At 46.0% G+C, this 25,774-nt stretch overlaps 1 long non-coding RNA gene across 2 annotated transcripts in view; it reads right to left on the reverse strand.

Moving 5' to 3' along the window:
• Window positions 1–25,364, reverse strand: part of LOC110357631 (uncharacterized) — a 54,115-nt gene extending 28,751 nt beyond the window's left edge. Inside the window, exons 1-2 of one of the 2 annotated variants that reach the window (XR_010472547.1) lie at window positions 21,055–25,364; window positions 11,558–20,750 (exon numbers count right to left, since the gene is read on the reverse strand). This is a non-coding gene — a long non-coding RNA (uncharacterized LOC110357631). Of the gene's footprint in view, window positions 1–5; window positions 5,091–11,557; window positions 20,751–21,054 lie in introns of those variants that run through there. The other variant, XR_010472549.1, reaches the window with a different exon arrangement.
• Window positions 25,365–25,774: the final 410 nt, after the last annotated feature.

Raw genomic sequence — 25,774 nt, forward strand, 5'->3', positions numbered from 1 at the left:
ATCACCTCTTTTAATAACTGTTGTTAACTCCTTATGCTCTAGAACTTGTATTCCAGGGTAAGGCCTCGCCCCACACCTGCAAAAGCAGACAAAAATCCAGCTACTTTGGGAATCTGAGCGACTTCTGAGATGGAGCCACCAAGATGAGAAGCCTGGAAAAAAAAAAGGTAAATTTGAGGGATAAACATAAGGACACGTCTAAATCACGTTGTGGTGAAAAACTGACTTCTATCATACACAGCCAGAATGAACTTTGATATGAGGAATGCGTACTAATGACAGCAGAAAAATCATTTGAAAACAATATTTTGGCTGAAAGCAACTAGTGGAGGCCACCTAGTCCAAATGCCTTTTCCACATAAGGGTAACTTCACACTAGATATCAAAATTTTGGGCCTTCTCCACTCAAGGGTCAATGTAGATTGAGATATCACATGTCTGTCACTGGTTCCAGTGCTCTGTCACTCTCATGGGGAAGAATTTTTTTCCATGTCCTTCTGCAACTTCCCTTCTTGCAACATATTGATGTTGCCCCTTATCCCTTCATTGTGCACCTCTGGGCACTTTCGGGCACACAAGCTTTGTTCCCAGTGTGCTGGTTTTGGCTGAGACAGAGTTAATTTTCTTTGCAGTAGCTAGTATGGGGCCATGCTTTGGATTTGTGCTGAGAATGGTGTTGATAACACAGGGATGTTTTTGTTACTGCAGAAGTACTTACACAGAGTCAAGGCCTTTGACTGCTGCTCACACCACCGCACCAGGGAGTAGGCTGTGGTGCACAAGGGGTTGGGAGGAGACACAGCTGAGACAGCTGACCCCAAGTGACCAAAGGGATGTTCCACAACATATGATACCATGCTCAACATATAAAGCTGGAGGAACGGGGAGATGTTCAGAGTGATGGCATTTGTCTTCCCAAGTAACCATTACACATGACGGAGCCCTGCTTTCCTGGAGATGGCTGAACACCTGCCTGCCCATAGGAAGCAGTGAACAAATCTGTTGTTTTACTTTCCTTGCATGTGCAGCTTTTGCTTTACCTATTAAACTGTCTTTACCTCAACCCATGAGTTTTCTCACTTTCACTCTTGTGATTCTCTCTCCCATCCCATCAGGGTGAGGGACTGCACAAACATCTGCATGGTGTTTAGCTGCTGGCTGGGGTTAAACCACAATACCCAGTGACAGAGCAGAACCATCACCACAGGCACCACATGCAGAGTAGTGATAGCAGTGGCCCTGTAAGTGCAAGACCAAAGGGACATCACCACCAGAAGAAACAGATGCAGTTCTATAGATTGAGAGCAGCTACAAATTCAGCCAAGAACCTCCTTTAATAGCTCATATTGCATTTCAGGGCTTTGATGCACATGTAATTGTCTGATGTCACCACACAACCCTGCATCCACAACACTGCTGAGTCTGTCCTTCGGGGAAGGACTTAAAACTAGGACTGGAATAAGAGGAAAATCAGAGGAAGGTGAAGAACAAGCTTATTCTTTTAAATTCACAAAGCACCTGTCATAGAAAACACCTCTTCCTTTCATGAGCACCACAGGAAGTCACACAGTGTACCACAGAATTAAATTTAAAAGCCAAAAAACACCAGTGTGATTGAAATCAGATCCCTCTGCTCTTGTTCACTTAGCAATGGTTATGCAACTTTCCATTCCAATCAATAATGAAATTGCTGCCCATAGTCAGCAATATATTAGCTCCTGTTCCAGACTATGAGATATCCTCAACAAGTACATTCACCACTAAAACCCATGAGGAAGGAGGCACCTCCTCACACATATCACACTGCTGCACACCTCAAGAGACTCAGAGTAGATGTAATCTCTTAAGTTTAGCAACACAATTGATCCAATTAAATATATATATACTTTTTTTTAAAAAAAAAATAAACTTTTGCATGCGAGAATCAGCTTCCTAAACTCTCAAATTGTTTTTTTACAGATATTAATAAAGCTTAACCACATCATGGAACCTAAGATGGGTGCCTGCAGCTATCCGTAGGGTTTGGGAATGGGAAACAGTACAGTTCACCAAAATGCAAGTCTCCCAGTTAGCAAAAGGTACTGCACAGAATCAGGCAAAGCAGAAATTAATTAATTGTGAAACTCCACCTTACAAATGCGATTTGAGGATTCAATCCATATCCCTCTCTTGCTGGAAGGAAAGATAAGGTGCTTTGGAGGATCATACTGAAGGCCAGTTTATCTGCACATTCTCTTTCCTGCTCTGCATCTTTCAGACTACTTTGTACAGAGGCTGAAAGGGATGATATGAACAGATGGCTGTTTGCATTGATAACTGTGTCTGCTCCTAGTCAGATTAACTGGTTAAAACCCAGTTAAAGATTACAGCTTGGTAAAATGATACAGAGTCTTTCAGTTACTCTTCACAGTCCATATGAAGATACTAAAATACCTTCCTAAGAATGAAAATGGAGTTTCAATACATGCTAGGGACTGTGCAAAACACATTGCTATAGAGTACAGTATTTGCCTTTCCAGAGTAGATATTTAAAGAGTATAACATTTACAGGAACATGAAGGTCAAATGGAGGTTTAGAGACACAAGGCGTTCATGAGCACCAACAAACCCTAGGATATTTGACAGAAGAGTATCAGGGTCATGACTACTTTTTGTTTACCCAAGCTTCTCATGAGACTTAGAGGCTGCAGTAGTATCTAATTTCATACCTCTTCTCATTATGCTGAGAAGAGATTCTCCTTCAAAAAACTGGGAACATGCCAGAAGTCTATAGCACTGTACTGTTACTAAAGAAGAGAATGAGTTGACCTCAGTAATTAGAACCCTCAGTAGTACAAGGCAAGATAATGGCAAAAACCATGCAATGCAATCAATAAAGAACAAAAGGATGGAACATAAGCAGGGCTAGTCTACCTGATAATATAGAAATTAGACACTGATTAACAAACCTGATTGCATTCTCTGAGACTTTAGGATTGATTGCTAACGATAATCATGAAAGCGTAACAACTTCAGTAGAGTACTTGACATAGTACTGCAGGGTGCTCTACTTAAAAAGGTAGCTCTTATTCTGCACCAAGGAAAGCACGATAAATGGATTAAAAATTGCCTAACTGGCAAACTCACAGAGATACTGGGGAAGCATGATCAATTGAAGAAGTTTGCAGTGGAGTTCCGCAGAGTTTCATTCTGGGTACATACCCCATAACGGTGGGGTTCTTCCTCCCTCTTCTTTGAAAGAGACATGTACATAACACATGTTTGTATGTGTGATAGATACACATGCATGTTTATCATACCAAGACTGACAAAAGGTAACAGGACTCAATCATAAGTAAATTCATCTCAGTAACACATAGTACTCAAGCAAATGCAATAAATGTAAGAAAAGCAAACACAGGCCTCACAGGACTTGAATGTATTCTCGAAAATAAAGAATTAGAGAAGAATTCGGATTTACACAAAATTAAGAGACTACAGACACATCTGAGAAGGCAAAATGAGCAAGTCCAATTCGAGTGTTTGTGCTGCAGGGTAGGGGAGAAGCAGAAGAGGCCCATGTTTCTCAGGTCTTTGAGTATGAACTCAGGAGAAGGCAGAGTGAGCCACAAAGAGGAGGTGAAAGCTCAAGAAAATGCTTTGCAGGAGAGGCCTTTGGAGATCCAGCTGTTCAAGTTATCAAAAGGATTACTTGTTTACAGCATACAAATCCTTTAAAATGAAAATTATTAGAGAGATGTTTAACACAACAGAGAAACACACACAAAACCTCAGTGGTTCAAGCCAAGAAAATTAATTTGTGAAATCAAGACAAAGTTGTAATGTACAATGAGATTAACCAGGAGAGCAAAGTACCTGGGGGAACATTTTTCATCTTGGCTTGGTGAATCCAAACCAAAACAGTGTGTCTTCATGGAGAACTGAAGTTTTAGTCTGACTCTTCACATCAAGGGAAAAATAAAACTGAAACTGCCAAAAGCACCAGTTTTCATCCTGTGGTGCATGCCCATAGTTTACTTCAGAATTTGCATAATCCCTCTCATAGTGCTGAGCTCCAAGTCTTTAATCAGTCACTTACAGTCAGCTAAGATTCCTTTCTCTCACTACCAATTCTCAGGTTTCTTTACACACACTCCATATATCTTTAAACACATTGTTGAGTAGGCCTGACCATTTTTAATTAGTGCAATAACAGAATAAGTAATGCTTTCAAGCAGATACCTAAAAAGCCAGGGAAATACACATCACCCACATGATGAACAGCTATAACACATCTCCAACGCAGACTTTTAACTGCTCCCAATCCTAACCTCATCTTTTCCTCTGCTACTAAAGATGCACAGCTTGTGTCAGGCCAATATATGCATCCCACACTCCCTGCCTCTCAAAATAAGGGGAACAGATTACTTCACTTTTTAAAAAAAAAAAAATTTAATCAGGAGATAAATCCCAGGATCACAGTCAAAGAACTTCTTTTAACCTTTTATTTTTTTTTTTATTAGATTACATCCTCCCCTGTAACTTTGCTGTTACCTCTGCCCCAGAGAGCAAGAAAGCCTTCAGAAACATACCCCGCAAATCCTTCACCTACAGACTGTTTTTTTCCTGCAAAGCAACTTGTGCCTGTTAGGAAACGTTAAGACCAAAACATGCCTCACAACACACTCTCTCAGCACTTCGTAGAAATACGCAGGCCTCCTCTGACTTTCACCCTGCATCAAACAGCTGCAGGACTAAATCGCCATTCATGGGCTGGGCGTCCCCTCCCGCCTCCGAGGCAGCGGGGAAATGGCCACCAGCCCCCACGCTGACCGTTGCGGCCGTTGGCAGCGGCCTCTGGCGCCACCCAGCGGGCACGGTGAGCCGCGCTGCCGAGCCCCGGGGAGGGGTTGTGTGGAGGGGGAACCTGCTGCCGGCCCCGGGGCTGCGGCACCTCCGGGATGGGTGGCCCCAGAGAGAAAGGCCGTGCCCTGCGAGCAGGGCAGAGCTGTGGGAAGGATTAAACCCACCATCTCCTCCCTGAGGCACTGAGGGAAAGAGGAAGCCGTTTTTCCTGCCTGAGGAGCCGCTGCCACTCTCCCACCCGCCAATAAAGAGCATTTTCCTTGCAGAGCAATACCTCATAGTTCAAATGATGCAGCACCTCCTCAGAGAGCAAACAAATCCTATGTGGGGGGATTTATACCACAAGTGCAAAGCCCGGGGCCAGTGGGGATGGAGCTCAGCTGCAGCCACGCAGACTGCTGCCACCCACACCCTATTAATTAAACCTTGGCCAGGCTCTCCTCTGACATTAATAAGCAGTAGGAGAAAATGCTCTCAAGCACTCTTGAAAGAACACTGTAAATGCCATCTGCTAACAGCAAGCAATGCAAAATGGCTGCCTTCTGCTAGCTTTTTGTGACCTTTCTTGTTGTCAAGGCTGCAGTCAATGATCACGGGCTCTTCAGGGCATCAGTACCAGGGCAGCAATTAGCATGGCTGCAATTAGCATGGCTGCAATCAGGGCCTCCCCATGCTGCTGCAGCCCCAAACAGCAGCAATAGTAATGCACATTACTACAACTAAGTAATGCCCTACTGCATTGGGATGGAGCTCTTTTGCACAGCCCATGGCTGCTTTGTGCTGGAAGACATTCCTGGCTTTCAAGCATGTCTGCTGACAAAGAGCAAATAAGGATGTACATGCATGTGCACATTTTTAATAGACTTTTTGGGTTTACAAGCTTGTTTTTTTAATAAGAAAAACTGCTTGTGTTTGTGAAGGATGCAGGTTTCAAAGCTTGCCCATTGCTAGGCATAAAGCAGCCAACATGAGTTTTCTCAGGTTTTCCCCTTCTGTCAAATCAGTACACAGGGTGAAAATTCATTTAGGACAAACATTTTTAGTTCTAGCACCCAACCCAACTTTGACCAAAAAAAGTCAAAGGCAGCCCCTCCTCTGCCCCCAGCTGTGAAATCTACGCCTACAAATTTGCTATATAATTTTAAAAATGCAATTTTATCCTAAGAATTGCTGCCAAAGCTTAGTGGGTAGGACCACACTGAAGGGGATGCAACAAAGAGATACAATAATGTCTTCAGATGTCCTGGGATGTATTGCCTCCTTCAACCACTTAACTGATATAATAAGCTAAATGAAAGCATGTGTTTTTTTTAATATCACAGAGCTGCTGCTAACAGTAGGTGAAGTGCCTCCGTTTTTAATGCAATGTCTCTACCCCTTATCTTGACTCTCAACATCTGCAGGAGCTAACCTATCAAATCTAATGATGGCTAACCGGCAGACTTCAAACTTGATCTGAATCAACTCCTGTTCTCTGTCTTTTCCACCCAAGAAGTGTGCCCCTTCCCCCATCTCTCCCTGGAATATCCTCAATTGTCATGCTGCTTCCACCAGCAAGCCAAACCCTTCCTTCCTCCCCTTATTTCTTCCCACCACTGTATACTTCTATCATCTTATGCTACAGGATCACTTTGGCATAGTTTTGTTTATGTCTTGTTTTGATAGCAATGGACCGATGATTATTCACAGGGAAGACAGCATCTCAGTGTTTTCCAGTTGTTTTGTTTTGTACATCCTGTAATTTTTGTGACATCCTCTTTTTTTGGTTACCTGCAAAGTGGTCTGATAATCTAATTGTATTCTTGGTTTCCTCAGGCCTTCTCAAAGCCTTTTGCTTCTTATAATCCTCTTTCCAAATCCTGAAAACAGCATTTTTCTTAGCATTGCTGTTTAATACTTTTCTTTTGAACTCCGCAAGCATCTTCTCTCTGAAAAGGAGAATGCAAATACATGTTCCAGAAGAGCTTGCCCTTCTCCCTCTGCAGGGACACCTCCTGCATTATCCAAGAAGCATTTTTTAAAAAAGCTATTTTTCTATTAGCTTATTGTGTCCATGGCCCAATGAGAGCTGGCAAAGGAGCTGTTCATCAGGTCTCTCCCTTACAAATTGCTGTTAATGGGCACACATACCTTATACCCACACAAAACCTTGCTTGGTGGGCTGTGTGGGTGGACCTGGGCCTGCATTCCTGCAAATGCTTGTGGGCACAACCCAGTCACATCCTTGCACTTAAGTGTTATCTTAAGATACACTTAAGATAATTGTCCACTTCAGATTATTTTTTCTCAGTTTTACTCGCTTTAAAGGGTATGGACCATCTTGTCATCCCTGCTTGCTCAGTGCTTGCCACTTTGATGTCACAGCCTGCTGGATGGTCTACCAGATACTCTGCCAATACACATAAGCAACAACGAGTAATAAATTGAGGCATGGAAACCTCACTGGTAGGGTTTCTCTGGAGGTAGGACACAAAATATTGTATGTCCTACATACATAAGAGGAGGGCTCAAAAGGGTGCTTTACAATTATGATTGCTTTGGAGATAACAAAGGTAGGTTTGGGTTTTATATGTCTGTTTTTCAAAATCACTAAGCATGTATAATCCCCCCAGCAGCAGAAGGAGCTGACACTCCTACATATCTGCAAGCTTGTCTGCCCGAGGAGGAGGAGTGATGTATTCCAGCACTGAACCTGTTGTTCATAGCACTGGTTTAGAGATGGAGATCGGGACCTTGATTTAACTTAATACATGACTGACAGTGCCATTTTAACAGCAAAATCCTCCATCCACATGCTTTTAAGGAATGAGGAGCAGAGCCTGTCAGGTGGATTAGCCATATGTCAACTCCCCAGAGCACTACAGCAGAGCCATCATTAATCTGAAATTTTGATCGCAAGCCAAAGGGAACAATTATATAACCTAGAAATCTGAAAGGCGAATAGTACAAAAACAAACAAGAAAGAACAATCATCCTTACTTACACATGTGCACATTTTACTACAACTATTAAGCAATCAAGATTGTCATATAATTGGCTTTTTTAAAATTACAAAAATGATGGAAGGGTTACAGTAATTAAAAAGTGCAGGCAAGATGTTGAAAGATCATAAATTATATAAAGGTCAAGTGCAAATGAAGCAAAATCTTTACAAGGGCTTATTTGCTTATCCACAATTTAGAGAATTTGTGGATTTGCTGTTTGTCTGCTCCTGACTGCCATTGACAAGCCAGTGTCAAATTGTTCAGAGGGACAGATAGCCATCAGAGGGAGTTGAGTCATCAGAGCAGAAGATTACTTTTAAAAAATAGTATCAAGCCGCAGAAAAGATACAAGATGTAGGAGTGGGGCTTTTCACCAAGATGGATTGCATGGGCAAGTTCTATGGCACATGCCTGAATTGCCATGAACGTCCAAAGCAAACTTTGGAAAACTGACAATGGAAGGAAATGGTCCACTAGCATTATTCCTCCCACATGGCTAAAAGAGATGATCATGCGATTAATTCAGCTTATTTATTAGGACAGTGCCTAGGCCCCCTCAAGGTGGGGCCTTATTATGTTAGGCATGTAAAAGCAGAACAAGTCTTGCCCCAAAAAGACTTATGTTCTCCTTATACAACGTAGGAGAGAGAAGGATTAAAATATAAGCTAGATGAAGTAGCTGTGAAAGTGAGGTTAAGATAAATCCTCTAAAACACACTGAAAATTATTCCAAGACAGAAGTTTCTACCTAGGTCAGGGGTGTCAAACCCATTTTCACTGGGGACACATCAGCCTCACAGTTGCCTTCCATGTAATTTTAGAACTCTATAAATGTAGGAGTAGCTACACTTTCCCAGAGACATCTGCCAGAGATCTGCTGCAGAACTAGAAGTCAGTGTCAAATCCCAGAGGAGTATCACCAGTCTGTAGTAAACTCCTAGGACCAACCTAATCCTCAGGGCTGATATTTCATTGAATGACTCATGGGAAGCTAAAGGTCCCCCTGCTTCAAGGGTCCTAGTAGCAAGTCTCCAAACCTGGCATGAGTTTAATACCAAATATCTGGACATATGCTCTTGTACATACTGCCTCATGAGATATTATTTGCAACACATAGGTTGCAAACAACTTATTTCTATTTGCATCTTCCTTGCCTTTTCTTTTCTTCCCCCTTTTCCCCCAAATGCCCAGGGTTGCACAGCCCTCTAGCACTTTACAGGCACATGTCTGAATTTACTGTGGATATATGGCAGTGCTCCTCACTGGCATGGGCAAATTCTTTATAGTAAATACTGCTAGTAATATTAACATTTGGTCTTTTTCTGTTCTTTTGTAACTTCAAAGCACTGAACAAATTAACTAAGATTCTAGAAAAGCTTTTCTAGCAGCAGATTTCAGATTTCACAAAACCATCCTTTTGCTCTGTGCCCAAGCTCTCAAGCCACTGCAGTGCATGTACAACGGTAATCTATAGCAGAGAAATGTCAAACCTGACACAATCTCCACTTCAGCACATGTGTGTGTATACACAGCCCTGTAAGTTAGATGTGAGAGTTGTCCAGCTGATGGTTTTTTTTTAATATATGATGTGTAAAGAGTCACTTCAATGAGAATAACCCTGAGTTTGGATTAAGGGACCAGAAGGAAACAACCCAAGCAAAAGACTAGTGGTAGGGTGTCGCGTACAATTTTGTCTGCATTAGCCTGTTCTGAGCTGGAGACAAAATGGCTGTCAGGCTTTCTTGCCAATTTTGACATTAAGAGGAGCCAGGGAAGCTGAGGGATTGCATGCCAGCCTCAAACCCAGGAAGCCTGCACCCCACAAGCTGCCGTCTGAGCAACACAAAGCGCACTTCACTTCCCTTCTCTGCTTTCCCACCCATTACTACTTTTGTAGATTGTGAACTCATCCAGAGAGAAGCTGTTTTCTCATTCCATTTATGCACGGCAGAGCCCTGAGCTCAGTCGGGCCTCTAGGCACCACGCTAATATATATAATAATAGTGTGGTAAAAAAAAAACAAAGACGTAACAGTTTCATGACGGAACGCATCTCTGATGAATTAATGTGTGCAAAGCTCTTTGAAGTTGAAAGATTCTGCAGAATGTAAAAGCTGAGCATTACTTTCATATAGATTTGTTGATCTTGAGGACTCACGAAGGCTCTCAAAACATGCCTCTACTCAGAGAAGTGCCGAGTGAGAATCCCTGCTACGCACTCCGATCTCCAAACGGAATAGTATGTCCAAAACATTCCTATTCGAGGATGTCATTAAGAAAACTCATGTCATTATAAGCAAATATCTTGACTTTTAGCACCTCTCTATATTAAAAATGAGCATCCCTGGGGAAAAATGCAAATAGGCTTTTCACAATCCTGCTGATTTTGGCATTATCTCTTCTCTGTTGCTTTGAGTCACTCTCACTTTCTGCTTCTCCTACGTTAAGTTGCCATGGGAAATACAAAAATTTAACGAAAAAGTGTTACAACCTGCCAACAGGTTGATACGAATCTCATCCATTCTGGCTCCTGGAGCCAAACTGACTTTCCAAGGTTCACTGAAGCAAAGTTGATCCCCAGCCAGGAATAAAGAGCATCTTGTGAACTCCATATCCAGGCTTGCTGGCCAGGTCCTTTCTGTTGCTGGAGGTAAGACCCAGCCTAAATGCTCCCCAGATAGATTCCAGACCCAAACTGCTACTTACGGTCATGCTCACTTTAGTTATTCTCATACCTCACCACATATTTTGGACTATTATGTCTATATTTCAGGAGCAAGGAGCACCCTAGCTCAGAATTAGGGACCTGTCTCATGAAGTGCTGTCCAGGCACTCCCAGCAGTGGTCCCAGAGCTCATCTTACTGAGATGAGATACAACAACTGAGCAAAATATTCCCCCAAATAAAGCACAGGGGTTACAGGAGAACAAGGGAGTACATAGAGCAGTTTTGTGCCTAATTTTGATGGGTTTGCATGTGTACATATATCACGTGGAGCTCCACACCAACACACGCTTAGGCATGCTTCTATCCAAATGGAGCAAAACTATAACGAAATACGCCTGACGGACACTCACCATGCCCACAGGCCGTGTCCCACCCACGGCCACAGCCATCTTCCCAAAGGTGATGCCGCTAGATGGAGCTGAGTCACAGAATTCCTCCCAGCCATGTGCAAAGCTGCAGCATCTGCCGGATTGCCTAACTCAGAAGTTCCAACATGTTTCTTGCTTACCGGGCACTAATGTTGTTTCCCCGGCCAGTTGATACAGGGACAAGCTGTGGCGAATTGTCATTAAGAGATTGCAAAACCATGCTCCCCAACCACGCTGATTCACCCTTAGCAGATGATGTCAGTCCAGGTAGATTTGGCAGCCAGAAATGAGTTTGGGAAACGAAAGGAGGGGCTTCTGCATGCCCTGTAGTTCATAGGGCCGAAAAGCCTTCTCTGTAATAGCTTCTTCTGGTTATCTTGGGAACAGGGGATCTGGCAGTTCTTGGCCCTTAAGTGAAACCCTTTTGCTCATCAACAGCCTCCCAAGAACCTGGGAGACAGGCAGGAAGCATCTCTGCTTCCCCATGGTTGCCTTTCCAGCCTTTCAAATAATCCAGTGACAGGAACACAAAAGCTCCTCAGTGACTGGACATGGAACTGCCTCTCTTCCTTGGTGAGGGGTACCACAACAGAGAGGAAAACAAGGAAATGCGGCAGTAAAATAAAAACCAAACCTCATGGTCCAGATAGAGCAGAAATCTCGTGGAAACAATCAAAATGCAGGCAGCTCTGGTAGTAAAATGATATCACTCTCATATTGCATGGGTAGTGGTGGAAAGAGGCTGAAAACTGGTGCTGTGGAAACAGGCAGCCGCGGGATGCTCCACCTGAGAGAAACGACATTGCCAGGTCTTGTTTGCACACAGTGTTGACAGTGATTTGTCTCCATCTCTTCAGAGGCAGGCAAAGATAAATGTGCTCAGCTCTGCACAGTGGACAGGATTACCCCATCATAAAGGCTGATTAAAACTGTCTCACTTATTTTGTAAACTAGTTTACCTATAAACTCTTCCATATCTAAACAAGTAAGGTGGCAGGAAATCTGCTTATACCTTCTTAAAGATGTAATAAACAGAGGAGATAAATGAGTATGGAAACAAAAGGAGAAGAAAGTAAAAATAAAGTTATTGTCAAATCAGCTAATAGCACATCCAAAAATTCTTTAGGATGCAGATTGTCAGGCAAAATTTGAATTATATCTGTTGACAAATATCATGGAGTGCAGGGAGCTGGGAGCTAAATGCAAAGACAATCACAACTTGTAACATTTAATATTATTTAGGTTACGTGTTGAAATGGGAATAGGGATTAGTTAGATCTGCACTACAGAGGGTCCAATATAAATTTTGGAGAAACTAGTGTGAAAACAGAATCAGATCTTCAACTTTGCAATGCACTTATACAAATTACATGTTCATGTGAGAAAAAAGAATCATTGGATGAATCTGCAAATACACAGTTTCTGTTCAAGCATAAATGTATTATCTAAAATAAGGCTATTTTTATTTACCTAATCAAGTAAATGTATCTACAGAAATACAGTATATCATCTTTATTCCATGTGCATGTCATATTGTGGTAACCTCAGTTTTGGATTATTATAAAATTACTGTTTCCCGCATCCTGGCTCTTCAAGTAGCAAAAGTCTGCAGGCAGACACCATTAAGATGTCTTAACGGTACATTATGCAAAGCAGGCTGTACAGGAGTCAGTTTCTGAAATGGTAGCCAAGTGGCTAACCTGTCAGAGGACCACTCTTCTCAAGCCAACAATACTAAGATGTTTTTCAGTCAAGGTGTGTTAAAGCCTGCAGGAAAGGGTGTGGTACACTCACAAAAGTGTGTCGGTGGCCAAGGTGTTCCCAGGAATGTGGGGTGAGTCACCCATGTCACATTGCTTTGCTGCCTGTGACAGGTGACATTTGGTAGTTGCATTATTACTAAACTGCAGCATGAGCATGCCTTGTTACATGAAGGCATTGAAGTCTGACATGACCATCCGATGCCTTACAGAGGGCTTCAAGGAGCACACAGGACTGAAGCTGTAGGATTATAGCCTGAGAAAAACCAGGCCTTTTGTGCCTTGTGAAGAAACCACTTTGAGGAGATTGATAACTTTCAAGAGTCTAGCCATATATTACCCCACTGTAATGAACATAAATAGTTTTTTAATGATTTCTAATCTAATTTTATAATTAACTTTGTCTTCAGGAAGCAATTCAGTATCTACTGTAGTTGAATCTTGATGTTGGGAAGCTGGAAAATGAAATTCTTGTTTTCTACCCTGTTGGGCTTTAGGCATACTTAGATGGCATCCTCAGCCAAGAGTAATTCAGCCTTTTACTTCAGCTGTGCTACTTGACCTAGGCAAATGGAAACCCTGATGTGGCACTGTCATGTTGAAGCCTCCTTGGCCATCCTCTAAAACGTGCAGAAGTGCTCCATTTTGCAGGTCCTGCATTGCACCGAGCCTGTGCCACCAAGGAGGCTTCCCTCCAGACCTGCCAAGACTTGTCAGCCACCCAGTGTGCTCGCACACCAGCCTCCTGTCAGGTCTTCCAGCTTCCCCAGGGCACCCTTTGGAAAGGGAAAACTCAGGTACCCTCGTGCTAGCCCAGCCCGTCACATCTGCAGCACCAGGTGAGTTGGACATGGGTGAAACCCAGTGCCACACACCCTGGCCGGGCAGCCAGCAGACCAGGTGACTGCGAGAGTGTGCAGATCTCAGGGCTAAGCATGCTGAAGCCTGTCCTGAGCACAGACATGGCCCCAGGGGGTTTGCAAGCTTTGCCTCTGCTCTGCAAGAAACACACATTGTCCTCACACTCCTGAGGAACCTCTCCAGCTCATCTGCTCCCCAATTTTACGGAAGCTCAGAGCAGCCAGCACAGCACACAGAGCCCCACTGCCCAAAAGCTCAGTTTGATCTTGGTTCATGGTGCATATGAAGAAGATCCTCCCTCACCCTCAGCAGCAAAAGGGGCTGGTGGCAACATGGCACTGACCCACAGGAAGAGCCATGTGAGCGTCCTGTCCAGGGGATCCACAGCTCCCAGATCCCCATGCCTTGACATTATCTCCTGCACAGGTGTGCTGCAGCAGTGACAATGAGCACTTTCAGCTGCTGCCAGCCTGCCTGCTTTCCAGCACCATGGACCCATGCCTTTTGACATGAATCTGAGCTGAATATAGCCTCAGGCTTCAGTTCACATTAATCCTACTACAAGTTCATACAGTGTGGTGCAGCCAAGCAGATCAGTGCAAGAAATGGAAGAAGAAGGGGAAGAAAGAGATAAAAATGGAAAGGGGGGGGGGGGGGGTGTGCTGGTGTTGGGTGTTGGCATCTGTGCTAGGAACATGGCAGGGAGCAATTGGGAGATTTCTGACAGCCAGATTCAGATCACCTTTCATTTAAAAGGCAATCCTGCCTGTTAGCTGCAACACCTTTGACTTAGAATAAAAAAGCAAGAAGCAAGCATAAATCAGTTTTGGTGTTCAAGGGTTTAGTCTTTTACCCCTGTTGGTGAATGAGAGGAGAGCTGGTGAGTCGCAGCATACAGGGAGAGGCGCAAGGGGAGCTGGTGTCTCTGTTACCACCCAGAGATGCTCACTAACACAGCACAGCTGAGTACAGAGCATGTCCCCCACTACAGTAAGCTCAATGAAAGGTACTTTTTCCACTGAAAGGCAGTGGTTTGCACTGGGAGCAGGAGGAAGAGGCTCTTTCAGAAGGGGGAGGACTTCCAACACCACCAAAGCTCCATCATGTGGCCATAGTTTGCAGCACCTTCCAGTTAGCTAGGGAACTGGGCAAACCACTCTTTCTGCTAAAGGACAGGCTGGATTTGCCCACTGACTGATGTTGATGGAACAGACTAATAAATACCTTGCCCTCTGACAGGTTTACACTGGTCCAAACTAATGCCTGAAATCAGGTGACATCTCTTGAGTCCATGCACTAGTGGGGATAACCGGGGCACAGTGACCATACAAGCACTGCCTGCACACTGCTCCCTGCCTCCCAGCATAGGCAGCTGGATAGGGAGCTGTAAAAACCGCCTCTGCCTCATGGTAGCCACTTGCCAAAACTGTGAGCCCAGCCATGCTGCCAGTGCCAGGATAGAGCTGTTGGATCCCAGGGCTCAGCAGGGAAAAGCACTTCTCTCTGCCTGGGGGAGAGAAAAACCTGGCTAAAAACTGCTCAAACATGAGAAGGGTCACCTAGATGAATGGCAAAGGGTTGTTTTTGCTCTGCTGCTCAGCTTACAGGTGACACTGAGGACAGCTGAACAAACTGGAGACAGAGTGTTGCCTTACTTTTGGGGTCTGCCAGAAACAATATTTTGTGTCTTGAGTTTCCTCTATGGCTGCTAAACACCAAAGTCAATTTTTCAACCAGCTCTAACAGTGATTTTAACATCTAGCCAGTAAAGATGTGAGGTGTCTTTTCTCTGTGTGTATATGCCCATTTGACACTTTTCACCACAGATTCAGCACTAAACATGGTGGTGCCGTTGTTTCCTCTCTTCCTCCTCTTCTTCTCTGCTTTGTAACCCCCAGGACTGGTTTCTGCACTTACAAAGGAGTTGTCTGTCCTGAGAGGACAGACAAGAGATTGTTTTTAAGTCCAGCATCTATTATTTATTGTTTGCCATAAAAGCTTCAGCTTTGACCTTAGATCAATGCAGTTGCTCTAAGTGTTGGAGTGTTGGAGAAAGTGTTCAATTATCACAAATCTTCCTGTCTTTTGTCCCTGTTCATCTGCCTTGTGCTTGGGCTCCAGGTCACAAGCTCCAGCCAGACTGCAAAGGGAGACATGAAAGACACACACACAGAGTTACGCCAAGCTGCTAAAATTAAAGCCGATTAGAGTGCTGTGAAATGCCCAGCAGGCAGCATGGTAGTGTCTTTTTCCTAGGACCCTTTTGCTGGGTAACAATGAGAGCACAACTGTCAGGGAAGCCTCTTGCTGTCCTGCCTTTGCATGCAAAAGCCGTATTTGTTTTGACAAAATAAAGCTGGTGCCTTTCGACAGCAGAAATGCTCATGCCTACAAGTGGCCTGCCTTGCCTTTTCTGAGGTGTCTTGTTGAGGTCACCTCCAAAGACGCCAAATCAAGATGGAAGTGGGGCTGTGGTAGGTGCTGTGGAGCAATACGCTGGTGCAGGAAGTCCCACACCCTGCCACAAACAATTTCCACCCCAATGTGGAACAGGCCAGAAGAGCCAACAACGGGCTGTGGGGAAGGTCATGGCTAATGGGAATCCGATCAGCCTGGAAAGCTTGTTCTGGGAACAATATGGTCCTTCAAAATCACCTGTAAAGAAAACCAAACAAACCCTTGTACAGATAGAGCCAGTTAGCTTTGAAAGCTATCACAGCCAGCTCTCGGTGTCTTTCACAGCCTGCTGTAGACTGTCATCCCCTTTGCAGCCCCTCTTTGCCCAGCAAGGGTGGCACAGACCCCTCCAAGGGCAGGGAAGGCTGGCGGAAAGGGAAGCAAGCAGCATGGCAGTATTGCCCCACCTCCTGCCCCACAGCACCTGCCTGCCTGCTGGGACCTGCCAGAGGGCTCTCCAAAAGTCTGCCCCTGTCAAAAATGGGTGGAGGGGGCCCAGCCCCACACAGCTGGGAGGCAGTTACAATGGGAACACAAGTTAAAGCCACCGTGTGAACTGCCTCAAAGTACTGAATACAAAAGCAGATGCATAGAAAGAGAATTGCAATACCAGTTTCAGGCAGGAGCACAAGATGAATTATATACATATAGGATTTCAAAGGAGATTTTTAGTACAGGGTGATTTCTACCCACATCTTAATGACCTGAATAGATGAGCCTCTCCCTCCTCACTGCCTTGTGTTATCTGGCTGGGGAAGGGAAACTGCAGAGATTTTCTCTTCACTTCAGGCCTTAAAGCACAGCTTCAGCTTAAGGGACAGGACAGGGGGGCTGATGATGTGATGCTGCATCCCAAGGAGCTCCCATCACTTGCCTGGGGCTGACTTGTTCACAGACAAACCCCAGGACTGCCCTCAAAGCAGAAAACAGGCAAAGGGGAAGGAAAGGGAGCCTAGCTGAGTGCACTTGGAGCAAGTGAGGAAGGACAAGGGGGAAGAGACTGCCTGAAATGAGTGTTTCTTAATCATCACTAAAGGAAAAAGAGAGAAAAATGAAAATAAACAGAGGAAAGAAATAACAAAGGAAGAACTGGATGGAGAGTTTAAACCAAAAAAAACCCAAGAGATCAATGAAGGGCATAGGCGATGTCCCTGCGCCTTGCAGATCCTTCCAGCATTTCCTTAAAACAACTTCTCTAAGTTCTGCAAAGTGCCTGTTGTCCAACAGTGGAGAGGCTGAGCACGGCCTCCCTACAGCCCACGCAGGGTTTCCCTGCATGGCAAGTGCTGCCCACCCCTGCACAGAGCAGCTGTGCCCTTCCAGAGCACTGCAAAACCACCCCACGCTTGCACACCTTGGGGCGAGTACATTTTTCCTGGGTGAATACACATTTTCCAAGTCATTGAGATAGGATAAGCAGGAGTAAGAGGCCAGATTATATAGCATGGCTCATGAATTTTCATGGAGGCCCAGGAATGCTGTGTCACAGGCAAGCAATGCTGTCATCTATGTTATTTTTCAAGACCAATTTCCAAAGATAATTTTTGGGTTGCAATAAACAGCCTTGGAGTCACTCTGGATTTATTCTCTGTAGATCACATCCAGTGACTGTTCCCTCATCAGGACAGTCAGTGCCCTTACAACCCCAAGGCTATAGCCTCTGAGGGATGCGCGCTGCAAACACCCCATCAGGCTTCCCATGTCCTACATGCGGTATGGTGGGGCTGGATGGCTGCATACAAAAGCCCACCTCAAAACTGTGACTCCTCACAAAGCACCAAGAGACCTTTGGGCAGGGTGGACCTAAGGGCAATGTTAGTATAGCTTTAACCCGGGCAGGTGCAGAAGACGTGACCTCATATAATCCACGTCCTACCCCTTTTTGCCAGGCAAAAAATGCTGCCGTTTAGGTTCCCATGCCATTTATTGTATACCCTTTTATCCTAAAGCTCTGGCTCTGTTCTTTAATATAATAAACAAATCACAGGTCTTGTTTTACATATCTCCGCACATGAAATCTCTTTCCGGCACTTTGTCTTTATGCTTGCCTAAAAAGTGCCTAGCAAACTGCTGCATTAAACAAAAATGAAGTCAAGCTTGGGGCTCCCGTACCCAGAGCCCTGGGGTTTTACAGAGCCTTCTTTGTGCAGCTTCTATTTCTGTCTGATTAAGCTATCTAATTCTCAAAGATTAAGGTATCTAAACTGACTGAGTACTGAAGCATTTAAAATGTAAATGCACTGAGCTTTAAGCACAGCCTGCAGACTACCCCCCTCTCTCTTTCCATCTGGTTGTATGTGGGGGCTATTTCCTTGCAATTTCTTGATGTTACACCTGCGTATAGTGGTACTTTCACATCCCACAGTTTAACAGATTGCACTGTGGTGACGGACAAGGTGTCCAGGCATATGGATGTGAGGCTGAGGGTGCAGCTAGAGCAGCTAATGTGACCATGTCTCCCTTCTCCGTCCTGCTGCCCCCACAACCTCACACACCCCATGTCGGCCCCAACACCACAGGCTTTTTTGGTGGCTTGGCTCACCCTTGGTCAGGCAGCACCACTGCCAGCATGAAGTCAGGGAGAAAGAGAAGGCATAAAACCACAGTTCCCCAAATGGAGCCAGCTTATGCTTCCACAGTAACGCACCTCAGAGAAGTCAGAGCTGCCAAGCTTTCCTTCCCCCAGTACCTCACTATGATATTCAGAAGTCACTTGAATTTTTTACATCTGATGAAAAATCTTTACAGAGGAGTATTTCCAGTCTGGCACGGTGAGCCCTGGGAAAAGAAGGCACACTACAGCCATCTCGCCTCTCTGGCCCATGGTGGTTATAGGAGGAAAACTGGGGGGAGCCTGGTGCAGCCCTCCAAAACCCAGCGCTCGGCGGCCCAGGGACTTCCTGTGCCACAGGCTGCATCTGCAGCAGCAGCTGTAACAGCCCTCCATAGACTGCTGTCCCATTAATTTGCCTAATTGCTTCTTAAACCAACGTATAGTTTCAGCACCTGAAGCATCCCATGGCAATGAGTTCCACTAACTAATTATGGCTGTGTGAAAAAAGAAGACTTCCTCCTCTGTGCCTCAAAAAATATCTGCCTGATGATTTCATTTGACATCCCTCGGCTCTTGTCTTATGAGCCACTGCTGCCCTTCCTCCTGCTATTCGTCACGTTGTGGACCTCGTGCCATAGCCCAGAGTCCTCTCTTTTCTAGGTTGAAGTTGATTAAGTCTCATCTCATATAGATAGCATTGCACATCTCTGATCACTCCTGTCATACGTCTGTCTGCCTTTTCCCATTCAAGTACAGCCTGAATTTCAGGAGTGCTGCACACCCACAACCCTGAGGTTGCTCAGGAGGAACTGAAGATATTTGGTGTTATGCCCTTTAAAAAATCAGAATTTGCTGCTGTGGGTTGTGCTCCAAAACTGATTGCAGTCATCTGAGGAGACGTCCTGGTGGTCTTTGGTGTCAACCCTGCCTCTGGTGTGCTGTGTGGCAGCAGAAGGGGGTAGCACCATGCCCGGCTCCCAGGGCTTTGGCTCTGAAGTGCCACCATGGTAGCAGGTAGCACCAGGCAGCCTCTGTCACTAAGCCCACAAACAGTAGGTGACTGCCACAGCATTTGTATTTGATATTAAGGGGACAATGGAGGTAATATGTTCATTGAGCAATTGTAAGCATTACCACAATTGAACCATTATAGGCACTTGCAATAGAAATTTTGCAGATAGGAAAAGAAATGACCTCAGACAGGATCAAATATGCAAAGCTAACTGTGGCTGTGGACTTCTCCCACAAGATAAACAAGTGGCTCAGCCCTGAGAGGAATAGCAAGAAAGGGGAATCCCGGAGAGCTGTTCCTGTGACAGGTTTTTTTGCAAGGCTTTAGCAGGAGCCGTGCCTGGGAGCCCAGAGACGGCCGCCCCACTGCCCGCAGGGCGATGCTGCGGGGACCCCCGCTGCCCTGTAGCCCCTCACCCCAAGCCCCTCTCACCACAGGAGCAGCGGGCTCCTGCCTGCTCGTGTCAGCAGTTGCTTTGAAACAGAGCAGGGCAAAAACGTAGGCACAGGTTTTGAAAGGAGGAGGGGAATATTCACAAGGGCTGGGCATGTGAGGTGCCCAGGTAAGGTGACTTTCTCTTGCCCCTGAGATGCAGAAGTGATTCCAGCTTTCCATTCCCATCTGAGACAGCTACAAAAAAGACAGGAACAATGTGGGGGAGAAAAAAAAAAAAAAAAAAAAAAAAACCAAAAATGCTGTTCAAAGTACTATGGCCACCGCCCTGTATCCCTTGTCTGTGGGATAACAACCCGCCAGCCACTTCTCCCTGCACCTGAAAACCCCGCAGCGCGCCAGCTCAGAGATTATTTTTTCCATCTCTGGCATTTTTCTAGTTCAGCATATAATCCATCTCTAAGTACCCTATTTTTCTTAAACAACATTGCCATTCCCTTCAAAACAGCGCTGTGTTTATTGAAAACAAGCAAGGGTTGGTATCGCACCACGCCAAATGGCAGCCGCCTTGCTGCTGGGTGGCGCCTGACAGTGCCGAGCTGCAGGTGACAACTCCTTTTTCCAGTAGGTGAGACAGGCAAGTGCCAGCAAGGATATACCCATAATAAACCACCACTTAGCTGTTGGGGCAGAGACTTTTCCTCTGGTTGCCAATGAAGATTAGAGCCTGAACCTTTCTTCAGCAAAAAGCATTTACAGACGTTTCCACTGTTTCTTCACTTAGGTTATTCTGCAAAAGATGAGGAAAACAATGAAATTGTTGGCTTAGCAGGAGTGACACAGCTCTTCTTTTAAGCAGAGGATTTTGATTGTGCCCTGTTATTTAATCTCTTTAGAATATTCACTAGACAAAGTAATTTTCCTGTCTCTGAGCAGCGCTAAGCTGTCAGACTCCTTTGAACAAAAGGTAGCACAGCATCTTCCCCCCACACAAGTGCTTTTTTTTGGAAAATAAAAAACTGAAAAGAAAAAACACCTCCACCCCCCACTGGTCACCTAGAGGCATGTGGGTTTCCAGAGGTATCAAACTGTACCTGTTCATGTAAAACTCCAGCACCTGGGAATTGCTCCAACAGGATTACCATGACAGGAGAGTCGGCCCCACCTGGTAGCATAAGATCAGGAGGCTCATCTAGCAGCCAAAATAACCACCCTGCAAATATCCTCTCATTTAGATTTAAATGGCTGATGGGCCAAAATTCAGCCTCAAGCAGGACTGGGGATGGGGTGGGGGTTGGGGTTGATGGGGGCAGGGCAAAAAGGGATTACTCAGAGCCCTCCCTTGCAACCAACACAGACACTGCCCATGTTGTTCCTTCAACTGGGGAAAACAATATGCTCTTTCAGGGGCTGCAGGTGGCTGGGGGCAGTGCAGAAAAGGGACATTATGGCTTTCTGTGATAGCGTGGTTGAAAAGTTTGGAGCCCTATGTACAAAAAAGCCTTTGCTAAGGGTATTGCTGCTGCATCAAGTATCAATGAAAGCTGCATATCTGCTGGTATAAAGCCGATTGCTGCAGAAAATGAATGGGAAGCATTAAGAGTAGCAAAATTTCAAGCTGCAATGAACAGCATCCAATTCATCAGTGAATAGCAGGCCAGGGTCAGTGAAATAATAGCTCTGTTTGGAGGAAATATGGAAGAGCCTTGGACAGTCTGCAGGAGCAGACGCACAAAAGAAGTAACCAGAACTGCGAGCAATTGTGAGGTCTGATGTAGAGCCAGGTTCCAGCAAGGAAGTCTGGCTGGGCGTAGGGTCTGCAGCTCCCCACATGTGGCCTTTAACAGCACACCCCCGCCCCCCCATCCCCAACCCCCTACTCCCCGTCTTTGGAAATAAGCCTCACTGGAGAAGAAAAACGACCTGTATGTGCAAAAGCACTATAGGTCAGCATAGTCTACCTCCAAATGCAGTGGTCAGCCTTTCAGAAACCAAACTGACATGGAAAACATGAAGGAATTAACAGCATTTCTACAGGTAGGGAAACTAAGCGTGTGTAGTAAAGCCAGAAGCAGAACTTGGATGTCTCAGTTTCCCATCCCTAATCCTGACCCTGCTCCTCTACTTGCCTCTGTTCCTCTGGTTTCTGGGATGCTGCGATGATGAGAGCTGCAAATCCAAAACCAAACCTGTGGGCAGACTGCTAGCTTGCCAGCCTCCCCAGCCTCCAGCCCACACACAAAGCGTCAGTCCCCCTCCCTACACCCCTCCTGGCTTTGCATGTTGTTCTGCAGAGCCCAAAAACCTCTGGTCACTGCCCTTGGGTGCTGGGAACCATGTGAAGGATCAAACACCTGCCTGCTCATAGCCTCAGCCCAGCTTGCCTCCTTGCTTGATGGCCAGGGCTTGGTGGGCTCTGCATGGGTTTTTTCCTGGGTGTATGGGATCCGCCTGATGCTGGTCCAACCCTGCTGGTGGCATCCTGCCCATACATACTGCAAAATTAAAGGGATGACAGTAGAGGCTACAGTGGGAGGTCAACTGGGGCTCAGACGCATGGCATGATGGCTGATAGTCCCAGAGCTGCTGGGGGTGCCATGGGGCTGGGCTGTCCCCAGGAACTGTCACCCCCCTTCTGCACTGGGCTTTTGCCTGGAGATTTCTCTGCCTGACCTCTCCGTGGCAGATGCTGTCTTCAAGGGGTGGTGACACAGGAACAGCAAGACAGCTGATAAGGTTTGATGGGTCTTTACTTAGGGGAAATCCTCTTGACTTTTGCCCAGGGCAAGTGAGACTCAGAGGCCTGAATTCCCAGCGGAGGAATCAATGCAGCAGATCAAAGTCTGCTCCCCAGCACTCACCGCAGAGGTATCACCTCCAGCCTTAACAAGAGGTTACAAAAACAAGGTCTCTCCCTGACACATCCCAGGCTGCACAAAGAAACCAGCTCCAAAGAAGGGAAGGCAAAAAAGAGACCTGGCTGCAAGCACACTCTGAACTCTGGGTCTGAGTGGCCTGCACCCAGAAATGCCGAGGAATGGTGGCTCCAGCCCCAGGGATGTGCTGGAGCCATGCGTGAGCTGGAGCAGGGGAGCACACATTTCCTGCATTAGCTCCCATAGACAGGGCTGTGTCTGGGGATGCATCTGTTTGCTTCCACTGTTACGGTTTTACATGAGGGGACTTAAATTCAGAGCACCCTGGGGCTCTTGAGTTATTAAAAGTTCCGGGGTATAGTCCTGAGTTTTTAAACAAACAGGGGCACAGGGTCCTGCTGCTGGCAATGTGAGTTCTGTCGGGCGGAGGCTTTCCAAAAGCCTTGCCGCTGCTGGTACCTCATAGGGAGCCCAGCTGCAGGCAGGCAGGAGCTGCATCACCCCACTCGTCATAACAGCCACGGGACTCACTTGCATGTCCCCACGTGCTCTCACGACAGCGGCTGCCCTTTGGGGCACAGATCACGCCAAGCCAGTGTCAGGAGAAGCCGGCAGCCCTGTGGAAAGCTCGCTTGGCATGCGATAGGCCAAAGAGCTGAGCTGTGTTGGTTGACGTTGCTTTGATAATCTATATCACATTTTATAGCTGTTGATGTTACAATTCCTTCAAGGTACTTCAGCATGAAAGATGGCAAGGTCGCTGCCTTGGAGAGCTTACAGTCTAGTACAGACAGGTAAACATGACATGTAGAAACATTAAACCTTAGGTAGGGAGTGGTGACAGGTTGAAGGAGCATGTAAAGAAATTATCTTTGGCACATCAAAGAGCTGGAAGAAGTCCATCAGAGGAACCTTTAGGCTATTTATGTATTTCAGGTAGCAAGATAAAAATCATGAATAATGAGTTCCTGCAACCTTTTTGCAGAACCAGTGCTGAAGCAATGCTTACAGAGGTGCTTCTCTGCTAACGTATGTGCTTCAGATGGGGAATGCCGAGTCCTACCCAGATTTACATCGCTGACTTTTAACCAGTAATGAAAAAATGAATAACAAGCAGCACAAGCACAGCCAGCATTCTTCTAGGTTTTGGTCCCTGTCCATAGCTACCTGATCACAACGTCTATCTGCCCAGCACCATCCTCAGCCTCTCTTTCTTTTCACCACAGACTGCTTATTCTGAACTCTCAAGATACCACTCTCCCTCAAAAAAAACCTACCACGTTTTGAAGTCGAAGTTCCCAATCCCTAATCCAGCTCTCCCTCATGATACCCAGTCCCTTCTGTCTTCAATGAAACATTGCTGAGTGAGAGAAGTTGTGCACCACAGAGAGAAACAACTAGACCCATCTTCAGCAGAGCTGCCTGTCTCCTTGGCGCTCACAGCGGTGCAGCACAGGGGCCGTCGCACCAGCACCTCCCTGCACATCTGCTCTGGACAGGAGGCAAAGGACTTGGACCCATCCTGAGCAGGCTTTCAAACCCTTTTGGTGCAGAGCCCAGGATGTGACTAGGGAAGCAGAAAGGCAGATAACTCGCTCATGCTGCACTGTCAGGCAGTGGGAGGCTCACGTTCACATGCACCAGAGACAGTTCAGGTGCAGAGCAGGTGGTGTTTCTGGATTTATTCTGCTCATTTGTGAGGGCTGCCTTGAGCAGACTGACACAGGACATGAAGTCTTTCCAGTACGATGCAAAAACATGTCACTCCAAAAAGAATACAAATGTACATGGCAGCACTGTTAGCTGTTTCACTGCCAAACAGATCAAGCCAAATGCATCAGTCAATCAAATCGCAAAGGAATCCTGTGCATACAGAGGCTGGAGACCCTTTATGCCAGGCTGGTGTAATTCTTGCCAGCCTAAGCCCCAGCAGTGATGGTGTGAAGCAGAACTGCTACAGAAAATCAGCAGCTCCTGCCCATCCCTGCTGCTCCCCCCTGCTGCGCTGCCTCCCCAGCCCTGCCAGCCCCAGCACTGGTGCAAAGAGCTGGGTCAAAACAGTGACCCACCTGAAAAACAATGGTATGGCAGAAAGCATTGTTTCTTAGACAGATAAATTCTGCAATCCAGTTCGTTTTATGGCAGCACCTCTGGGCTGTACCAAGTTAAAAGCTAGTCAGTCTCCATCCTTAATCATCCCCTGGCCAACCTGAGTTATCACTCTTCTGTTTGGTGGCAAACAAATGCAAGAGATTGCCAGTGTTTTGTTGTTGTTTTTCTCTTGCTGTTTCAGCCACAGTTTGCTGGTCGCCGGAGAAACCTGGGCAAAACCACACAATCCAGCAACAACAGCGGCCATGGTACAGCTGAGGTGGCAAGGAGGCTGGCAGGCCTCTTCCCCTTACATGGTTGGGGGCAGAGGGCTAGCAAGAGGCTGCCGCTGCTTCAGCCACCTGATAAACTCTGAGAAAACTGTCAAATTTGGTTTTTTCCTCCTTTTCCCACTTGTGTTCCCCCCAGCCAGCACCATCTGAGATCTGCCCTCCCAAATGAGACAGGGGGACCTCCCTGTTCTTGCCACTCTCCTCACACCTTTCCCCACCACGGTGCCACCCACCAGTTACAGAAGCTGGGATGTACCTCCCTCCCATTCCTTCCCCTCACCTACGGTAAACACCCCCTTGTTTCCCTTCTGTTTTGACAACCCTATCGAATTGCTGTGGAAAAGCAGGGGCAGGTCTCCAACACCTCCTACCTTCTGGGTAAACAGAGGCACAGTGGCAGGGAGGAGGCACAGTCTCCGTCAACCCCTGTGAGCAACCAGCTGCTTATTATCTACAGAGGGCATATAGATTTCAAGACACAAAGTGCTCTACAGTATATGCCATGAGGAGTTACAAAAGGCTTTTAAGTCACCAAACGTCCCCTTTCCCACTGA

The sequence above is a fragment of the Columba livia genome, chromosome 4 (assembly GCF_036013475.1).
Source record: "Columba livia isolate bColLiv1 breed racing homer chromosome 4, bColLiv1.pat.W.v2, whole genome shotgun sequence".
Lineage (NCBI taxonomy): Eukaryota > Metazoa > Chordata > Aves > Columbiformes > Columbidae > Columba > Columba livia.